This window comes from Aythya fuligula, chromosome 2 (assembly GCF_009819795.1).
Source record: "Aythya fuligula isolate bAytFul2 chromosome 2, bAytFul2.pri, whole genome shotgun sequence".
Classification (NCBI taxonomy): Eukaryota; Metazoa; Chordata; class Aves; order Anseriformes; family Anatidae; genus Aythya; species Aythya fuligula.
In genome coordinates, this window is record NC_045560.1 from 120,272,902 (window position 1) to 120,293,421 (window position 20,520).

At 39.6% G+C, this 20,520-nt stretch overlaps 1 protein-coding gene across 1 annotated transcript in view; it reads left to right on the top strand.

Annotated features, from left to right (window-relative positions):
- Positions 1 to 20,520, top strand: part of FAM110B (family with sequence similarity 110 member B) — a 109,920-nt gene that overhangs the window by 11,565 nt on the left and 77,835 nt on the right. Inside the window, exon 2 of the mRNA XM_032181346.1 lies at positions 17,105 to 17,233. The gene's annotated coding sequence lies outside the window, so the exon portion shown is untranslated. The remainder of the gene's footprint in view (positions 1 to 17,104; positions 17,234 to 20,520) is intronic.

A 20,520-nucleotide genomic window follows, 5' to 3' on the forward strand; every position in this document is an offset into this window, starting at 1 on the left:
ATTAAAAGCATGTTTCAAAACTGATCTGAATTATCGTGAATTATGTAGTTAGTCCTCAGCCTAAATACATCTGAAATGCAAAGTGACGCAAAATGAAGATGCCTGGTTTATTACTTTGTCTGCTTGTAAAATACTACTAACTACTCACAAGGAAAAGTCTTCTTGGGAGAAGATTCAAATTAAGCACTGTCTTTCTGTTTCAGTCATTACTTGTCTGTTGTCTTATTTTTTACTTCTAGCAATCTGCAGGATGAGTATTTAAACTAGTCATTAATGTGTCATTTTTGATGTCTGTAGTGCTCTTACCTTTATGCTAATGTATGTAGATGTACAGATCAGGACTTGACCTATATAGTAAAAATGTCTTCATGTACATTGCAGGGTGCAGGTATTTAAATAAAAAGGAAAAAAAGATGAGTTGTTGCCCAGTGCAGTAGTTTTAGATGGAGACTGACGTTTGTGAAATGAATGCAGTTGTCAAAATATTCAGCATCCCAGGCCTGTTTTTCCATTGCTGCTGTAAATGCAGCTTGCAGAGCACTTGCAGGTCACAGTCAAGCTTTTGCATCACAGATGAGAGAAAGTAGCAATCCCTTTGCATAAAATACAGGGAGAATATCCAGAACAACATTCCTGGGGGGATGTGTGCACATGAGGCAGGGAGAGGGAGTTGACCAGGGAGCTCTGGTTGATGGGCACCACTGGCCGTGGGACCAGCAGCATACCTCAGCATCCAAGAAACATGATGTGGATGTCTCCAGGTAGTCTTGAGTCATCGTGGAGACAGCGGACTGAATCCTCCTCCCCATCCCTTGGTATTTTTGCCATAACGCAATGGTGTCCACATGTGTGTACACACGCAAATAATATTCTTTGTTCAGAAGCCCTGAATGTTTCTGTGGGGACCTGATCTAATTTCTAGATGAGCTTTCCCCTTCTGCAGCTGGTTTGGGCTGAATCTGGGAAAGCAGTTATAGTACATGGTCTGCATCCAAAGGAGAAGTGTTGCTCCCCTGAGGACCACTAGCTGAGGTAGGAATCTAGTCCTGCACGGTGGGGCTGGGCTCAAACTCCTCTGCCCTCGGTATCAAGGAGATGGCACCTGAGCCCTCTGCTACGGCATTCCTCCCCTGATGGCTTCTGATGGCATTGAGCAGCGTGTGATGGGCGTCCAGTGAGATGAATTCCACAGCACCCCCTCTCAGGTATCTTCTAAAACACCTCAAATGCTTCCAGCTTTCACTTAATGTCTGTTCTCAAGAGTTGCTTTGTCTGGAAGTAGTTACACCACCAGTGAGAGTTTCTAGAGGATGTAAGATGACTTGGCAGCATCTATGAGAAAACAATTACATAGGGAAGAGGTTATTTTGATTTATTTTTTTTTTGTCGTATCTGGAGAATTACCAAAAGTGGGGAAGTGCAAAATAGTGTGGTTCCCCGCCTCCCAAAATTTCACACCATTTTTTTTTTCAAAATAAATGCTTCAGCCTTTAAGTGGGTGAGTCCTTGCTCAAAAGCAGTAACTCCCAAATGTTCGTATTTGGGCCAGGAATAAAATCTTTTTAATGCAATTGGTTCACAGTTAGCTTTTGAGAAAGAAAGAATTTAGTCTTTCTTTAGAGACTTCATTCTCTTTACAGAACATAATGAGTTTCTTTGCTTTTCAAAGGAAAAACTGAGCATTGAAGATGCTCAGCTGCGTTTTTGGCTCGATTTTTACCCAGGATAAAAGTGTTTAGTATTTAATACAGTAAACTATTTACAAAGGATAAGTTATGTAATTATGAACTTTCAAGTAAGCGTTAGTGTATTAATACCTGATTGCTGGCAACAACACAGTATAATATTGAAGAATTAGCAGATACAAATATCTCTCTGAGCCTTTCTTCCTACTGAGCTGAAAATCAAGGGTGTGGCTTTGTAAGTAGAAAAATGGTTGCAGATGCAGGCAGGACCTGCACAGTTAAGGACTCTCAGATATTCCTTAAAGAGGTTTTGTTTTTCTTTTTCCTCTCATTTGCATGTATTAATTATGTAAAAATATCTTAATTATGTAAAAGTCTCCAGTTCGGAAGCTGAAGTGCTATTTTATTTCTCCAGGTATCTTTCAGGGGCTTGTTAATTTGCCTGTGACAGTTCGTTCATTGCTCAGATACATCAGATGATATCTGACTGCTTTAAAATAATAACAAACACCATGAAATTCTTTATATACACAGTAACCTGAAGGCAGTTTACAGATCCTGATGTAGTTCTGTAACAAACATAAATATGGGGTACAGGGACAGATAAGGAAGAACTCCCTCGCTCTGTGGTACCTGCTGGTGAACTGCAGCTGACTCTTCAGGCAAGAAACACACGTACTGGTAAAACACGCAGTGGTATTAAAACAGTCCCAATGGCAGTCAGCTTGTGATGCATGTTTGAGGAAGAAGGGTGAAGAAACAGCTGGCAAATTTTTTTACTTCCAGGTGCGAAATTGTGGTTTTATTGCTGTGGATGGACGAGGAGTTGAACCCAGTTTATGGAGTAGTCTTGCAAAGTGAAGTCCTATTCCGCACTAAGAGAAGCAACACCAAAATTAAGCAGGAGACCTCTGGCTGTTTTGTTATTTAAACTTTCATGACAAGATGGCATAGGGTTGAAAGCAGCAGTTTGTCTCAATACAAAATGGAAGTTTCTCAAAGCTGCTGTGCTGGAAAGTATATTGTTCTCTGTGGCTCTCTCTCTTTTTTTTTTTTTTTTTATTCTATTCTGCATTAAAGCTATAATCACAGGACTTAGATCCCCCTCCCCGTATACTTTTTAAGTGACCCCATACTTCCATAAAACAAATGATTTATGGACCAGTGATCTATCAGCTGAATAGCTGATGTTTTGCTGCCCAAGTGTGGCAGAAGAGCCCCAGTTTGGGGACATCAGTAATTCCTGATGTCCCAAGCCTGGCTGGACCTTTCCTGCTGTAGCACCTTTGCTTCACATCATAGTGTAAAAGTATCAGAAAAGGTTTTGTGAGGCAAAAGGAGATGGTATTTAAAGATAAACCTTCTCCCCCTGCCTTTTGCTAGGCGTTTTGCAATGCCAGATAAATGCTACTGTATTTTAACATAAAATTATTATTATGGGAATTTTGTTGTTTTGAAAGGATCTCTCCTCCCTGGTTTGTGGAGGCTTTTACCAAGTGCTTAGACTTCAGTTACTTTAGGACGTTGTAGAAAAGGTAATGATGGAGTGATGTGATCAACTTGAGTTGTTCAGTAGGAGCACAACAGTTTTTCTGTTCTCTTGCACCTTTTTCTCACCGTCAAGTCTATTCCCAGGAGTGCTGTGTTCAGTGTACGTACATCTATCCAGTGCAGGTATCCTGGCAAAATCACTGACGGGCTGCTGCATGTGGTTACTGTTTATTTTTGAGGAAGGCAGATACTCCATTTCCTAAGCCAAAAAGAAACTTTTGTCAGACAAGGCTTGATCTTTCTGTAAGCATTTTCAATCCTGCCTGTATATTGCAGGTGCAGAGCCCGGACTGCGTGCTGGCTGCTGCTGACTCCCTCTGTGGACAGAAGGATTAGAGTAGAGTTTCAGCCCTAATCCTGGGCTTCCTGTGCAGATTCGGTTCAGAGTCTTATTCCTGTTCAGTTGCTTGTGTGTTAAAGAACATGGTTTTATTTGTACCATCCTCTCTAATTTAAAAACAAACAAAAAACCCGCTACATTTGAATGGGATTATGTTAAGTTTTAAATGGTATTTTCATATTTATTTTATTGATAAACTATATTAAGCTGTGTGCCTTCCCTCACAAAGTAATTGTTAGGCATGTGCTATGCAAATTCATGCAGTAGAAAGAAGTGGTTATCTGTTAATTAAAACTAAATGAGAGCAATTTCAGATTTAGGTTATTTGTAACAATTTTTCAGTATGTGAAATCTTTTTTAATTTTTTTTTTTAATGAATGCTTTATCAGTCTACTTTTTAATTCTCCAGTAAATATGGTTCCTTTATGAACAGGATGATACCTATAATAAATATAAACAGTAAGGACACTGTAGAAATATAAAACCATTGTAATTTATACATGAAAACATACGGAGTTAAATATACTTACATGGAAAAATTGGAAAATTTCAGATGTTGACAACTTCACTCGTGCTTCTGCAAAGCGATGACCAATGTTACCTCATTCTCACTATTTAAAGAGGTGCTTGAGTGAAAATTAAGCTTGTTTGGAAGTGGTGCTAATTAGCTCTGTGTCCCACATTGAGGGAGCCATGAGATGCCCCTTGCTCAGGGGAGGGAAGGGATATCTTCCATCTATGTGTAATCTCCTACTGTTGCTATTTAGAGGCCTAAAAATATACTGGATTCTGCTTCAAAAAGATTGAATGTATGTTACTGTAGGAGCAGCGTTTGAGGTAGTTTATGCAAGAAAATAGCTGCTGTATAAAAATACCTATGGAAGTAGAGAGTATATCCTTGGCATGCCTTTGAGACAAAATAATTTGTTTTCTACACAAGTGAATACCGTTTTTCTTCAATTCTCATAGAAGCTCAGCAATAAGCCTTGAGCACAGAATACGTTCTTTATCTTGTGTGATTTGTGTGTATTTGTCTTTTAAATCTGTTTAACAAAGTAGTGCGACAAATTTGGGATTAGCGACATGCTAGTTAGCTTTGCTGAAGGAGGCTGGGTCAGAGAAATGGGGAAATTCACGTTTTTTGCATTAGGTATGATTAGCTGGCACAAAGATACAACCGTTTTCAAACAGCTCCTGACCTCATGGGTACAAGGAAGTTGTGATCCAGCTGTAGCAGTATAAATTTGGCAAAGAAAAATAAGCACGGGTTTTGTGCAGATTTGTATATTGTCAGTCAAATATTCTCAGCTCATGGGCTTTCCTTTTACCTCGTTCTCAAATTTAAAAATAATGTTGATTTACTGCCAAGTGTCTGTTGTTGTACCTACCTGTTTGTATTTTAGTGCTCTTTACTGCTTTTAGTGTTTGTTTGTTTGTTTTTCCTCTGGATCCAATCTGACACTTACATTATTGAGGGCTGTTAATACCTGCTTAAATCAGGTATTGCTCACAAAAGTTTCTGATACACTATTAAATGAGTTTTAAATGTTGGTAATACAAAGTCTGGACTGTAAAATCTTACTTTTAATCTAGGCTTATTTGGTTAGGCTATGCTAAATCCATTATTAAAAATACTGGAGCTTTTTTGTTTTTATTATTTTCATTTCGGATCAAATCTCTTTGAACCATGAAGACACGCACCTGTGCTCATTTTAATCCCTGTGTAGTTTTCATCAATTATCACAGCAGGAAAGAAGAAAATCAAATTGTAAAATGCTTTTGAAAAGTAAATACATTCAACCTGGAGTTCAAGTTTCTATTTTAATCGAGTATCTTCTGTATTCATGCTTTTACGCAAAGCTGGGTAAGGGAGGGGTGAGAAAAGCCTTTTATGTTTTCATTGTGAAGTATCTGTTTTGAAGTGCTTTTGGTATAATACGGGTATAATGTTAGTGTTTGTAGAGGAGGACAGTTGTGTGTTTGTGTATACAGATTTTTTTTTTTTTAAGCTAGTAGAAAATCTAGGTCAAGAGATTTCATTCTTATTAATAAGTCAAGGCTTTATTCAACAAAAATCTTCCTCCATGGCTAGGAAGCTTCCTGATTTGAGAAGCAGTGGTGGGGGAGGAACTGCTGTGCCAAAACATCAACAGGAGCTTTTAATTTCTATCGCTTTTAAAACATTCGTCTTTGTTTCATACATTTTCTGATAACAACCCTGAAAGCTCACGGGGGCATGGTTTTCCCTTCTGCTCTAGCGCTGATGTTGGGCTGAGAAACGCAGGTAAACCCTTCCATTGTGGTGTGCATCAGGGAGCTGGGGACCCTTGGTGTTTCCCCACCACCACCATATGAGGAACCATCCTCTCCTCCTGTAGGACCTGCCCTATGGCCACCTCCTGACCACCTCCTGGCCACTGGAGAAGACCAGTGCCCCACAGGCAGCCATCAGGAGCTTCACCTCTGGCCACCTGACATGGCGGCAGCGGTCTGGTCTTACCTCAGCAAACTCTGGGGTCTGCCCTTTATTATAATTATAATATTTTTAATAAAACTTTTCAGTCTGGAAGCAGATGTAAAATTGCCTTTTGTCCATGGCCATGCTGGCCAAAATGTGCAGGTAATCAAATTAAGCAAATTCCCCCCCCAAAACAGATCTCGTTATGTTGCTAAAATAAACTCTGGCCATGGGCCTGAGTATTTTTTTCGGTGAAAACATTCACGTCAGCAAAATAAGTAAATGAGAGAGCTTGCCAACTTAATATCTTGCCATGAATTAAACTGGGAGTTGTAAAACACTAAATCTCCTCTGTGGCCATGTCTGGCTTTCCAGCCCCTCTGGCTTGCCAGTTGGTGACCTGTTAGTTCAGCTGGGGCTTGTCCCGTAGTCCTGCTCCTTGTGCTCTGTGGTGCCTGTGCCTGGTGTCACTTTTCTGGGTTGTCATGAGTTGTCATCAGCCTTGGGGCTCCTCCAAAAGCCCCTCACCATGCTGTCCTGCCTCCAGGCAGTCTTCTGTATTAGGGGTGTAAAAAAAAAACAACAACCAACCAAACCAAACCAAAACAAAAAAAAAAAAAAAAAACAGGGAAAACAGTTGTTCTGAAGCCCTCAATTTTCCTTATAGCTTCTGGTTCGCCTTAGAACCAAAAGGAAAGGTAGTTAAATTAGGGTAATTAATCATGGGACAGCTTACGAAGGGGATGTAATGAATTTTCTGCCAATTTGCAAGTTCTGTAAATCAAGATAAGAGGCTTCTCTAAAATACACTGTTTATAAGCTGTGGCTGCTGTGCTTGACAAAAGAATTAAGTTAGATGCCATCTGTGTTGGCCTCTTGAAGTTGTTTCTGGAGTCAGACTTCAGATGTCAAGGTTTGGAGAGCTAGTCTGTATTTCCATATGCAGCATGGTATAAAGCAGTACAATTCTGAGAGAGGAAAGGTCACTAAGTTAACAAGTTTGTGTTCAAGACTCCTATTGCATTGTCCTTTTCTACTTTTCTTGCCCAAGATAGTGTGGATGTGGGAGGAGGGCACTGTGCCTGCGCATCTGCTACTGCAGAAACTGTCAACAATACGTATCTACCCCAAAAACTTGGTTTTGCGCTGACAAAAGCCAAGATGTAATATTTACCACTTTCAGGGGATTTTCAGATCTTCAAACGTGTGGAGTTGCAGGTCCAAACTTTCCCAAAATGAGAAGTGCAGAAGCCTTACACGTAATAGTCAGCCTGTATGACTAATATAATTGCATCTTCTTGAATAACTGCTGTAGATGTGAGGCAAACTTTGAAGCGAGTCAGTTGACACCCACACAGGATTAAATTATAACATCCCGAATAAATTGCTGTGCAGTGTAAGTGCTAAAGTAGCGTCAATACAAAGAAAGCTTGTTCCCAACAGTCCCTCTTATGTTGAATATCACTTGAAACTTCCCGGGTTAAAAGTGAATTTGCATAGTTACATTTGCATGTAGAGTGAGCAAACTTTGAGATTATTAAAACTGGGAGCATGGGAGAGAAAAATGTCAAATGTATTTTAAGTATATATCAAATTCTGTTCATATGTCATATATTTTACAGTGACGTCTATAGTTAGTGACCAAATGGTGACTTTTAGCTTACTACTTTTTATTTAAAGAAATTTAATAAAATAATCATCCCTTATTTCATGGGAAGATCTGTCTTGATTACATCATGTGAAACCCTGTAGTAGGATCTAAGCAGGCCTATATCCTCCTAACTCATCCTTTTTTTAACTAGCACGCAAACGTAAATTGAAACTGAAATGCATCATTTGTACAGTGTGAAAATGTAGCAGTAGAAATGGTAACGCTGCCATAAAGATCAAGGTAGAACTCACCTTAGATGATGTAATTTTTCAAAAAAAGATTGTTCCTTTTGTCTTCAGTGCTTTTGACAATTTTGTATTGTATGCAAACTCCTTAGAAGCTTCTTATATTTGAGCTTGTGAATGTTCAAATTCAATGTTTAGGGTTTAATACTTGTTTGGGTGCCTGTCTTTGTAGTTCAATTTATACAGAATTTTCTGCAGGAACATCAGTGTATCTGGTGTAATAAATGTTACTGAGTTTTACGGGGATGAGGCCATAATGACATTTTTTTAGTCTGGTGGAATCATCAAAATAGGTGTTGTCAGCTTAAAATAATCAACCTCCAACTGCTCCCATTGTTAGGAGATGTAATTGCCTCCAGTGAAAAATACATATTTTGATGTACGAAAATGTGTGTATTTTTGAAGATGTTTATATCTCAGATGATCAGCATTATTTTCTCAGCCGCGAGATCATCTGAAATGAGATAAACCAGTACAGCTGTCAGTGGAGGGGGCCTTCTTGATCCATCTTTACTATTTAAAAAGGAGTTGCTAGGTAATTGAAGAATGAGTGACAGTGCAGGATGAGCTCTCAGTTACCCTCTGGCTTTGGGGTGAAAGAGAGACCTTGCCTTATGGGCCATGGCACGGCATCTTCCCTCATGTCTGTCTTGTTCCCCTCTGTCTTCTGTTGTGAAATATCGGAGTAGAGGTCTTGTGAACTACTGCATCTACTTTGTTCTACTTATTAGTGATGAAGTCTGTCTACTTTATGAACTTTGTTCTATTCTAAAAGCTTTTTATAAACGTTATATGCTCTGTCCAAATAAAAATATCGTATCGTCTGAAGCTTAAACTAATGAGTTACCAAACTGAGTGAGAATACAAGCCTTTTAAGCTTCACTCCTGATTTGACACTCAACAAAAAAAAAAGTGGTCTAAAGCAAGGTCAAGCTGCTGATGATGGAGGCATTGTGCCACTATTGCCTCTTCTATGCCTTTCTGTAGCGACCTGATAGATGGCTGATAAATGTTTTAAAAAAGAAGCAGTGAGGGCTGAAGTCCTCAGAAAGGAACCTGATTCCGAATACTGATTTATACCTCTCCGAGCGTTAGCAGGTTTGGCTGCTTGCCCCTTGCCTGCATTTGCCAGCTTCCCGTTACTTCAAGCGCAGCAGTTGCCTGGATCTGTTCGCTCTTCGATATGGAAGTGCTGTAGCACTGCTACCCAAAATTTCAGTGCAGTAACTTGTATTGTCATCTAAACCTTATAACCAATAACTGGAGTTTGATGGCTGGTTTTAAACAAAGGAAAACAATCGTGGTATCTTAAATGTTTTTACTTGTGTAAACAGCAGTGCTTCCAGTGGTCTGTTTCTAAGCTAGAATTCAATCCACATTAGAAGTCGGTTCCTTCTCTGCTTTTCAAAACTGTGGCATGCAGCATAAAAAGATTATCATTAAATGCCTCTAACGAAGTTTGACTCTGCAGAGCTGACAACTTGTATGTAATTCCTGCCTACGTGAACATCAACAAGGTTGTCCCAAGGATGGACCCCACTGCCTAAGGGTGGGCTGCACTGCTGAGGTGCAGGAAGAAAGGCTTTTGGTTAAAATATCCTGTGTCCATGGGTTGCTGGGGGTGGTGCAAGGATTCCTTCTGCTACCCAGTTAAAATAGGATCACCAGAAACCTATATCCAGTACCCTTTTTTCCTTCAAGTTGTGATACCGTTTTATTGTTCCTGTTGGTGATGGTGGTGAAGTATTGAAATGGTTATGAAGAGAGGCATTACACTGCCTTTGTAGCCAAGCATTTGCATGTTTAACCCTGTGGCCTGACCCAAAGTTGAAATGTTGCATATGTTCTTATTTCTAGCAGGATGGACTGTGCCCTTTTTGAAGCCTAGCATTAGTATTTTCTTGTCATGGTCAGTATATCTGTTTCATGATGTCTAGTACTAACACTTAATCTGTTGACTGACGTGAAGTCCAAAACCGAGTTAACCCATCTGTATCCTTTCCTCCTCCAGCTGTAAAACATCCAAAGAGAAACAATTACAGTTGAATAACCAGGAACCAGCTTATTCAGGTTGTACTGGTTGTGATGCACTGCAAGGGAGATGCATGGTTTCGGTGTAATGCATGGTAAGCAAGTGGCTGTCCTCAAGGGCATATAAATCAAACTAAGTTCTTGCCATTTTTGAGTTTTAATAACTTACTGATGAAAATTTCTTAACTGGAAATGTGTGTGTTAGATGTGTGGGCTTGAGAGACTGTCAGGCCAGAGGAAAATTTGCCTTTCCAGGCTATAAAGTTCGTCTATATTTCATTTGTGCTTAATGAACAGATGAATTGATGACTGCTTCCCTCAGGTGATTCCCTTTGCCAATTGTTTCATTTTTCTTCTGAAGTGCGTAATTGTTTTTTGTTTTTTCCTTTTTTTTGGACCTCTGTGTTTGTAAATGTCTCATTAATTATTTGTACTTACAATGCAAACTTGAGAACTATAGTGAATCCAATTTTTGTGCAAGCAAAGGTGTGAAACTGCTGCACAATGTGTGCATGGCTCACTGTTTAGTAACTTTCCTACACTTGGATACTTACTGCCTTCCCGTAGTTTTGACTGAAGTGCTGTGCTGCTTCTGGTCGTTCAGGTATACTGGAAAGCCACCCTGGCAGCTTGCTGGCATCGTTCCCTGGCAAAATTGTTAGGGCAAGTTTTACTACAGCATCTAACTCTGACCTCAAAACCTGAGAGCTGTATTGATCTGATCATTTAATGGTGTTGGGTGTCACTGTTACTGTTCTGAATATGGGTCATTATCCCTTGGTGATACACAAGGGAGAACTAATGCATCTTGAATGGTTCAGTACCGGGATACAAGGCCTGGGGCTTCGATGTCACCTGCGCAGCTTGTCTTATGTGGATATAGCAAGATGGGGAATATGAGAGGCCACAGCCAATTTGTTTTAAGTTTGCATAAAAACCCTACTTCCCCAAACACGGCTGGATTTGCAACAAGAATTATCGTGAGTCCAAATCTGTTGAAGGCACTGAATGATGTTTGCCTAACTTTGATGTTGTAAAGACTTCTGAAAGTGTCCATGCCTTCCAGAGTGTCTGTCTTAAAATTATAATGGTGTCACTGTTGAAAATCAGAGAGAGATGTTACAATTATCAGGTCTAAAAACCTTTCTTGTTCTTAGTTTATGCTTTTAGTTTCACGCTTTTTCTTATGCTTATTAGAGTTCTAACTTTACCCAGTAAGTGCTACTAATTTTTGAAAAGCTTTTTTTTTGTGTGCGTGTGAGAATGCAAACAGGGTAGTGTAGTGTATCTGATTCCCACTTCAGCTGCCTATAATTATTCCCCATGTATTTTTTCATGACTGTCTTGTCTTAAGATATCACTCAAATAACAGGCAAAGATGGTGATGGCATATGGTTGCCTGCAAAGTCTGTCCTAAAGTCAAGCAAATTACTTAGCTTGCATCTTATGAGCTAAAAAGTAGTTTTGCTTTCATAGGGACTATGAAAAATGAATAAAGCTAAATTGAAAACTTGGAAAAAAAAAAAAAAAAAAGTGTTTCCTAAAGCAGTGTATGCCATGTGCTGTTGGACATCCAGCACAGTCAGTGAAATATAGATCACCCCTCCCATTCTTCTATTTACGTAAAATTGAAGATAGTTCAGAATTTGGTTTATTTCAGGTTTTAGACCCAGACTATTATTAAGAAACCTTTATGTTTTGGCCATAACTCCTTAAGGTAGTGTATGGTCCCAGAATGATCGATAAAGACTCAAGAGGGTGTGCTGTTTTTTATAGGCAGAAATTGCCGGGGCTGTGTCCAAGTCTCAAACCATTTTCAAGACCCCTGAAGTCATGAATCTCATTGGCATACATATTAGTATCTCTGAAAGAGTAACTCTAATTACTTTAATGTTGCAGCTGTATTATCCTTTGTAGGAGTGCAATTTAGGAGTGTTTTTTTTTTTAATTACTGTAGAAGTCAACAGAAACTCTTGGGAAGGATCTCTTCTTTTGCCTTAATTTCAACTTCAGATTTGTATTGTATTTCACCTCCTTCCTTTGAATTCTTTGCTTGCCCATAGTCACCAAACCAAGACCATTCATAAGCATGCAGGCTTTCTTCTTGAGACTCTTGGCTAGAGGTGAATATTCAGAGGCTGGAAACAGTAGGAGACTCTACATTGGCATATAAGCTCAGTTCATATATTCACAGTTGTGTGTTTTTATTTCGTGCCTCTTGAATTGTTTGTGTGTTTGGCTTGGGAGGAGTATTTTCAACCAGCTGCTGCTTATCAGTGAAGTTTCTTGGAGGAATGATTCACCAGGACAGTTGTGTCCACCCTCTTTGGTACTTGCCTGCCCTAGCTGCTTGCTTTACCAGACCCAAGCCTGCTCGTATTTTTTTCTTGTTGATTTGCTCAGTTTGAGTCACAGGATGGAAACCCTCCAGTTCCATCCAGCCCTGCATGGATGCTTTGCTCCAGTGTTGTAACCTCCCTGCAAGTAATGTGCTCTGCCACGTTTTTCCATTGCTATCCAAGGCAATTTCTTCCTCAAGAGACACTACATCTCTTCTTACTCATTTGGAGTTGGGTTTTGCTGGGCAGCCCACTAATGCCTAAGAACCTTGATTACTTCTATTATAAAGGCTATACTTATTTTCATTCATTTTTTAATTCTAGGAGGAGAAAACACCCTGCAGGACCAGGTAACACCCTGGCCAGAAAACCTGTTTTTCTGTGTGCTTTTTTTCTTCTATTAAATTTTCATGACTGTTCATGAGTCATTCCAGGAAAATGCTAGACTTCTCATTAAAAAGTTCTTAGAATAAATGTGTATTTTATCCTTTAACTTCATAAGAAATTAACTTTAAAAGAAGTCCAGGGAGGAAGGCTGGAAGGTCAGAAGCTCTGAGTTTTGTTAGCAAACATATGACTGCATTAAGGCCTCTGTTCTGTTTTGTTTTACTGATAAATGGTGCAACTGGACATGCTGATTGTAAAATGACAGCTTGTCTATACCCGACGCATGCATTTCCACACACATGGGATGCTTAATCCGTAACTGTAAATCCTGAATGAAACCCTGTTGTAAGACTAGAAAAGGGAGTATCTGAGAATGTGGGTAGGAAACGAACGTAAGTTAAACTAAATTCTGCTTTTTGTCTGGCCTTTGCTTATATCTATTTTTCAAATGTGCATACATACACACCAGCAAATGAAAAATTAGTGTGCTGGACTTGGTAATCTGCTTCTCACTGAAGCTTCCTGACAGTATAATTAACATTTAGGAGATTAATGGACCTCCTGTTTCTGTGAGTGCACTCTAACTTCCCCTGACAGTACATAGTGGCTGTGCTGATCTAGCCTTCTAGTGAGATGCTTGCAGCTACAAGCATAGTGGTCGTGAAACTGTTAGACCTGTGAAGAAGTTTCTACCTTCCAGTTGATGCAACTCTTGCTCCAGAAAATCAGCAGTATTTTGGGTCAGATTTTCTATGGAGAGGAGAGTAAAGCTTTTGGATTGTGTGTGTCTTACTTTGGGATGAAATTTACCATCCTTACCATCAATGAGGTGAATTTTTCCAGCTGTGTATAAAGACAGAAAATACGAAAGGCAAGTTTCCCAGCTCAGATGTGAAACCTCCTGCGTCCAAGATGTTTCTGCGTGTATTTGCCAGCATAGGTAGTCTAGAGCAATACCATGTTACTGTGGGAAGTACAAACAAGTTAGCATCACTTACGGAAAGCCTGACTTCTCATTCCTCTGGATTTCTTCAGTTTGATTCCTCCATCTTTTTGGTGGTTTAATGCTATATATAGGTGAGCATATCACAGTTTTGTGATGTTATTTTTTTTCATGAAAATGTGCCTGTCTCCAGGAACAGAAATTGCCAGAATTAGTGGATGTGGCCCCTTCCTAACTAAGCTCTGCTAATTAAGGTTTCTGAAAATTATGTTCAGTAAATTGACTACACCTTCTGATTTATGTTTGATCTGAGCTTTTTATCCAAAACCTTTAGAGATGTAGAGAGTAGTGACTCAGCACTCCTGCCTGTGAAAACTTAGAATATATGTTAAACAGACTGAATCTTTCTGGCATAAAACCCGCTGGCAAATGTTTCCTTGTTTCTAGTTATAGGTATGGCTGAGGTCTCCTTTACTTCATCTGCATTGTTAAATAATGATATTCTCCTAAGGATCTGTGTTCTGTTTGGGTGCAGAAAGCATTGATACCTCTTTTGGCATAGGAAGTGTATCTGATTCATCTGAGTAGCTGGATACTTCTAGCTGCCTCGTTTCAGTTTCCCGACTTCACTTTCTCCCCAGTGACAGTGATTAAGGTAACGCCTCATCAAAGCATCAAGTTATCAAATGCTTAATCGCCTGCTGCTGAGTTCCTGTATCAACTTATTCTTTTGTTAAGAAATCCTACATTTTTTAAAGCCTTTAGTTTGGATTATGGAAACCTCAGGGTAGACTCGAGTGAGGTTTGAAGGTTTAAGTAGGTGCCTTTGGGATTGTTCGAATAAGAAGTCCATTCATTCATTCACAGATCCTTCTGAATTAGGTTTGGCTTCTCTTCTTGAGACGTGTATTTTTGTAAGTACTAAAACTTTGATTTCATACTTAGCGAGAGAATGAAAGAAGAGAGGAACATAGCAAATGAGGTTGAAAATTCTTTTTAGAAAGGAAGTCCAAAAACTTGTTGATATTGGACAGTGAAGCAGGAAACAGCATGTGTCATGAAAGGCTCCAGCTTGTTGGCTGAAGGCTGAAACTTGAGATGTAGTCTATAAATACAAAACAAATTTCATAAAAATATTCCATAGTGCAGTTCTGAGGATCTCAGAAGCTGTTGACTGATAACTGTGGAGATACTTTGCAAATTTATCAGTGCATGCACTCATAGCACACCTCATTCTTAAAAAAAAAAAAAATATATATATATATATATATATTAAACTCCAAGATGTGTATTTCCTGCAGGAGGCTAACATTACCAGCAACAGATGTAAACTGGGAGCTGCAACTCATATTCGTTGCAGACTCTAACACAGAGACCATCACTTGCCAGAGAAGCAGAAAGCAAGGAGCTCTGCCTTCAGCAGGGCAGAAATGGGGGAATTGATCTGTGAAGCTATTTCTCTACACAACAATACAAACATTTTTTTTCTGTAAAATTTTGTCAGGGTTTTCTTTTAAGCAGTGTCTCCTAGGGATTTTGGAGGTGTCTTCTGTCCTGCCAAGACCACTTGGTAGGTGTAATAGCTGTCACTTGACTTGGAGGTAAGAGCAAGTGTACATGAACTTGCTGGAGTCGTTGGTCAAGAAGTCAGGACACACGGCTGGAACAGATTCACTACCTGTGAAAGTAAGGCTGTGCTCCCTTTTTTTCTTCCCCTCTTTCTTCACCATAAGTCAAGTATGAACTTATATGGATAATTGACTATGAGTTGCTCTGTCCTTTTCCCTGCGAAGTTGCTTCAGTTTGGGGACTGTACAGTGTCAGTTCAGAACTATTGCTTGAAATACGGTAGCTTGAACTATCAGAATAATTTGTAATAATAAAATAGGAGTGTGTTTTTAATAATATTTATTTTGGATTTGTTGGACTAGACAAGGTTGGGAAACTCCCCCCACACACACACCATCTCTTTTAAGATCTTAAAATGCATTTATTTTTTCTTCTTTTACCAAATACTAGAATAACAATCCTACAGCAGCCCCACAATAACTGAGTATCCATAATGATGCTCATGCCTTCATGTTTGTCTTGTTATTTCTTCTAATTTATGAGCACTTCCAGAAGGTACCCATCTGTCCCTGAATTCCCTTTGTTTTCGCTCAGTTCTATTGTAGTGCTGTTTCGATGGCAGCAAATCTTCAAGGCAAATTGTGCTAGGTCCCATCCACCTGCCCAACAGAGATGCTTGCAAGCAAATGAACCCCTTTTCTTTGGTGTACGAATATCAAGACCCAAACTCAGGCAGATTTCCCAAATACGGGGGTTGGGAAACATGAAGTAATTGACTAGCAAATACTGCTGCTTCTTTTGAGTGTTGACTGTGAGACAACTGTTTCTTTGGATTTGTGCTTAAATAGTTTCTACAAATATTTCTGACATTTTTAGGAAAGGAATTCGTTGCTTCATCGTAACTGCAGCCTGATTGCAGGCCTGTTGCTGTGAATACCAGTGCTTGGAAAATTAACGTCATTTGGAGAAGCTCTGAGATACTTGATTAAAAGAAGCTGCTGTGCCATCTGCTGTGCCAGTAAAGGTGCTTGAGCACATAACTGTGAAATAAAGCCAAACTCCAGAAAACTCAGGTGCTTCAGTGCTTCTTTTTAAAGTGTGTTACAGTTCGAGCTGGTCTTACCTCAAGTGGCATGTTGAGGAAAAAGAACATAAACCTAAACAGAGATTTAGGTCATATCCTGTACCTTTTAAATTTTGTATGTCTGTTTTGCATATAAGAAACAGCTTTTAATAAACATTCATTTGAGGAAGGCAGTCTGTTATTCTTGTGTGATGATGGAGATGGAGGACTTTGTGTGTTTTTTTTTGTTTTTTTTTCTGAGTGAAATAAAATGTGTGGGAGTATGTATTTAACAAGGGCTGCTCCCTCAGCTGGGTGGAAGTCATGGGCAAGGAGGTAAGGTGGTGGGCAGGCTGGATTTCTTACCTGCAGCTGCACAGCACTCAGCGATTCCCCCGAGAAGATGTCTCACCACTTGTGCTCATTGCTCTGAACCACTCCTGAAGCATGTCTCTGAGCAGTTCCAGTGTGGGAAAATCATGGCATGAGATGCTGAGAATTTATACCTGCCCGTAGGTTGTCTGTTACAATTGCAGGGCTTGGAGATTCTGCTGCTGGGACTTAGAAATGAGAGGGAACATCTGCAGCTGGCTGCATGCCCATCCAGTATCCCTAGCCACCTCTTTGCAGCCTTCTCCCTACCCCCAGGCTCCCCCAAAAAAGGAAAGAAAAAAAAAAACCAACAAATTGTATACTTCTAATTTCCAGAGTTTATGCCTTTGTTGTTTAAGCCAGTAGATTGAACCTAATAGGAGGCTCATTGGCTGCCCTAAAACCGGCTTTGGTGACATGATGATGATGATGAAGCTAAAAGCCTTCCTTCCCTGTTGCTGTGTCGCCAGGCACTGCTGCAAGGAGCCGCCGGGAGCTCCAGGGTGAAGAAACCTGCCTCCCCTGGGAGACCTGCTAAAGGTGAAGACCTCCAAGCAGACCAGGCAGATTTAGCAGGAGCTCAGAAATTTCGCATCAAGGTAAAGAGATTCATTTTTCAAGCAAACTGAAATGGCTGATATTTGCAAGAAATGGTATTTTCCCCCCCCCCCCGTCCTTACTAAATAAGCACACCAATGCATCTCTGAGCATTTTCCTTCCTGTGTGGATTGCTGCTTGCTACTTGGTACATATGTTGTCATAGCAAATGCTGTGGGGTGGTGGAAACAACAATATAGTACACTGTAGGTTAGAAACAGAAATAATTCCTTGTAATATTAGTAGAAAGATGTATCTGTGGTTTGATGTTGACAAAGGAACAGACTTCCAGAGCTCTACAGTGTGCTCAGTTTTTAGAAATGTATCCCTCTTTAATTGCTCCATTTGGAACTTAACTTTGAGTGGCCACAAAAATATGGAAGCACTTTCAGATGTCTCCAGCAACAGCAGAAGAACGAGGTTTGCATGTGATGAATTTCTGTTTAAAAGCACTATACTTATTTCTTCATTTGGTCATCTAGAACGCATTCTTGCTTGTAAAGGGCAAAATGCTTATGGGCAAAGACAAAATGTGACCCCAAGAACTTGGTTGAACCTACAGACAGTAGTAGAGATACAGGCACTTTAGGGCATTTTACTAAGTTATGGTTCTGTTAAATAGCCAGGATCTTGAATGTGGGGGAGATACATGCATAGTCTTTTCTTTATACTGATGAGATGAATTGAACTCTATGTAGAAGATTGTTTGGGGAAAAAAAAAAAAAAAAAAAAGGCAGTAGGAACATTATCACAGAATTCCTCAAAATTAAACGTAGGTCTTTCTAAAGGTCTTCCAACTTCTGCAGTTTTAAAATAGGTTATGCAAGGTGTTAACTTCATAGTTGGAAGGTTCCATAAATGAGTATTCCTTGATTCATTTGAGAAGAATTGCAGATTTCTCTTGTTAATCTTTTATTGATCTTTTTCTGAATTAGGGCTCTGAACTAGACCAAAGTTCATCATCCTAACATTAATGGAATAAAACCAAACTCAGCGTGAGTTTTCCCATTGGTACAACCAGCATTTCACCCCATAACCTTCCCTCATGAGATACGTTGTACATGCCTGGCAGTAAGACCACCAAGCTTGGTGAGGCCAGCTGAGCCCTTCCTTAAGCCATTCCATTTCTCACTGCTTCTCACGGTGTTGAGTTCAATTTCACTGAGTTTCTTCAGTCTACCAGCAAGGTCATTTTCTACAACTGAGGATATTGTATTGAAACCTTGACAGAAAAGAGAAAAAACAATGATAACTATACATTGTTGTTTTTTTTGCCCTCCCATTTGAAATCAAACCTGAAATATTTATCTCCTTAATGTTTCCCTTTGTTACATTTACTGTAGGACTACATGAAACAATAAAAGCAGAGATAACCATAAACTAAAAGAGAAAGGCAGTGTTTCTTCTGAATGTTATGTAAAAAGTGCATTTTTGCACGTTGGAGAGCGTAAGGACTCACGGAAGGTACTTGCATAATGGTATGGGTGCATGAGTGTACTTAAGCGGGGTGGTGGTGGTGATGATTCATGCACAGAAGTGTAAAGTGCCGTAAGCTCCTGGTGATGCACAGCTTATGGATTGAAATGCAGCCTTGAAGGCTGTTACTACCTCCAGCGAATCAGTTTGTTCTTTCTGTCTCTCTTGTTTCCCTTTGTTGGAGGGGTGTGTTGCTAACCAGAAACACATGATAGGAGATAGCCAAATGTTCTGGTGAAAATCAAGGGCACTTTCTAGCTGGGAAGATGTTCTTTTTCCCCTGTTTTTTTTCATTGATGCAGCTGTTGGTGTAAATTATATGAATAATTGATCAAGGAGTTCTTGTTACCTCAAGTAATATTATGCTTATTTCTTTTCAGAACTGTGTTACCCTTTGTTACACTACAGCACTGCTGTTTTTTCCTCCAAGTTTTCCTCTGCTCCCACCCCTTTGTTCTCCCCCCTCTCCTCTCTTCTCTGCAAGAACATGTTGTTTTTCTTTCAGCGTGCTCCATGATTTACTGGGAAGCGGATTCTCCTTTTTAATCGACAACAACATATTTTAAAATAATCCACGGCCCTGGGAACCGTGCAGCATACACATCTGGTTTCACATAAGCATGAATTGCTGGCTTTACAAACGTGAAACATGTAGTCCTTGCCGCAGAGCTAGCTCAAGTGTTCCGTAACTTGAGACCGTATCCGAAATAAAAACAAAATTGTATAGCTTCTTTACCATACTAATGGAAAACATTTAATTTACTTCTTAAAGCCAACCAAGAGGATGACGCAATGCTGTTCCAGCAGATTTATGGTGCCTTTCCTTCTGTAGAAATCAATACAGCTTGAAGGTGCTGTTATGGGAGCTGGCTAGTTGACTGCAATCCAGCTGCATTTGAATGTAAACTTCTGTACCGCAAACCAAAACTGATGATTTTGATTTATTCAGGCATCGCTGTATCTCTGAGATATTACGGCGTTGGATTTTATTCGTAGCTTTTTCTCTGATTTACTGCCATTAACGCTAGATTGGAATTTCAAAATAGCAAATTCAGTCTGCTTATGATTTTTTTTTTTGAGTTGTTTGGTTATTTTTTGCATTTCCTGAATCAAAGTACAGCTCTGTATATATGCAATGTGTGCCAATGTGTGCCTGTCTGTGGGGCCTTTTTCCACACAAAAAAGGCAAAACCAAAAAGCAGACCTTCATTCAAATGAAGTGTTAAGGGGTAGCATAATTTTCCACTTAGTACAGAAGAAGCTCTGATCATTAAATGCATTTTTTTTTTTTCTGCCAGAGGAGGCAAAATGCAACACTGTTGTTTTGGCTCAGTCCAAAAATGTTCTTACAATAGACTTTTTTTTTCCCCGAAGAAGTGAAACAAGCAGTGCAGATTTTCATAGTAAACAACTTTTATGCCTTTATTTTCTTTTCTGTTCCCCTCTGCCCTCACTGATTCTGCTTGGACTTTAAATAAACTCTGTCCTATAAGAGGTAGTTGATGTTTTCCCTCATTTTCTTCCCCAGTGGGGTTTCAGTCTTGTTTAAGCATTTTACTTCAGGCAGAAATTCTCTTCTAAAATAGCCTTTAGGAGAGGATCCCTGACAGTGCTTTTTTCCCCTAGTGGTGTGTGCATTACATATGGAAGGCCCTTACTGGTGGTCCCTGTGGTCGTGATAACTACCAGAAGGAGAATCATGACTAGATACTTGTTTCCTACGTACTTTTTGTTCGTTTGCTTGTTGCTAATTCCATTTCTCTAGCAACTGGCTAGTAATTGAAGCAGGCTTCAATTCTCTCATCATTTTTCT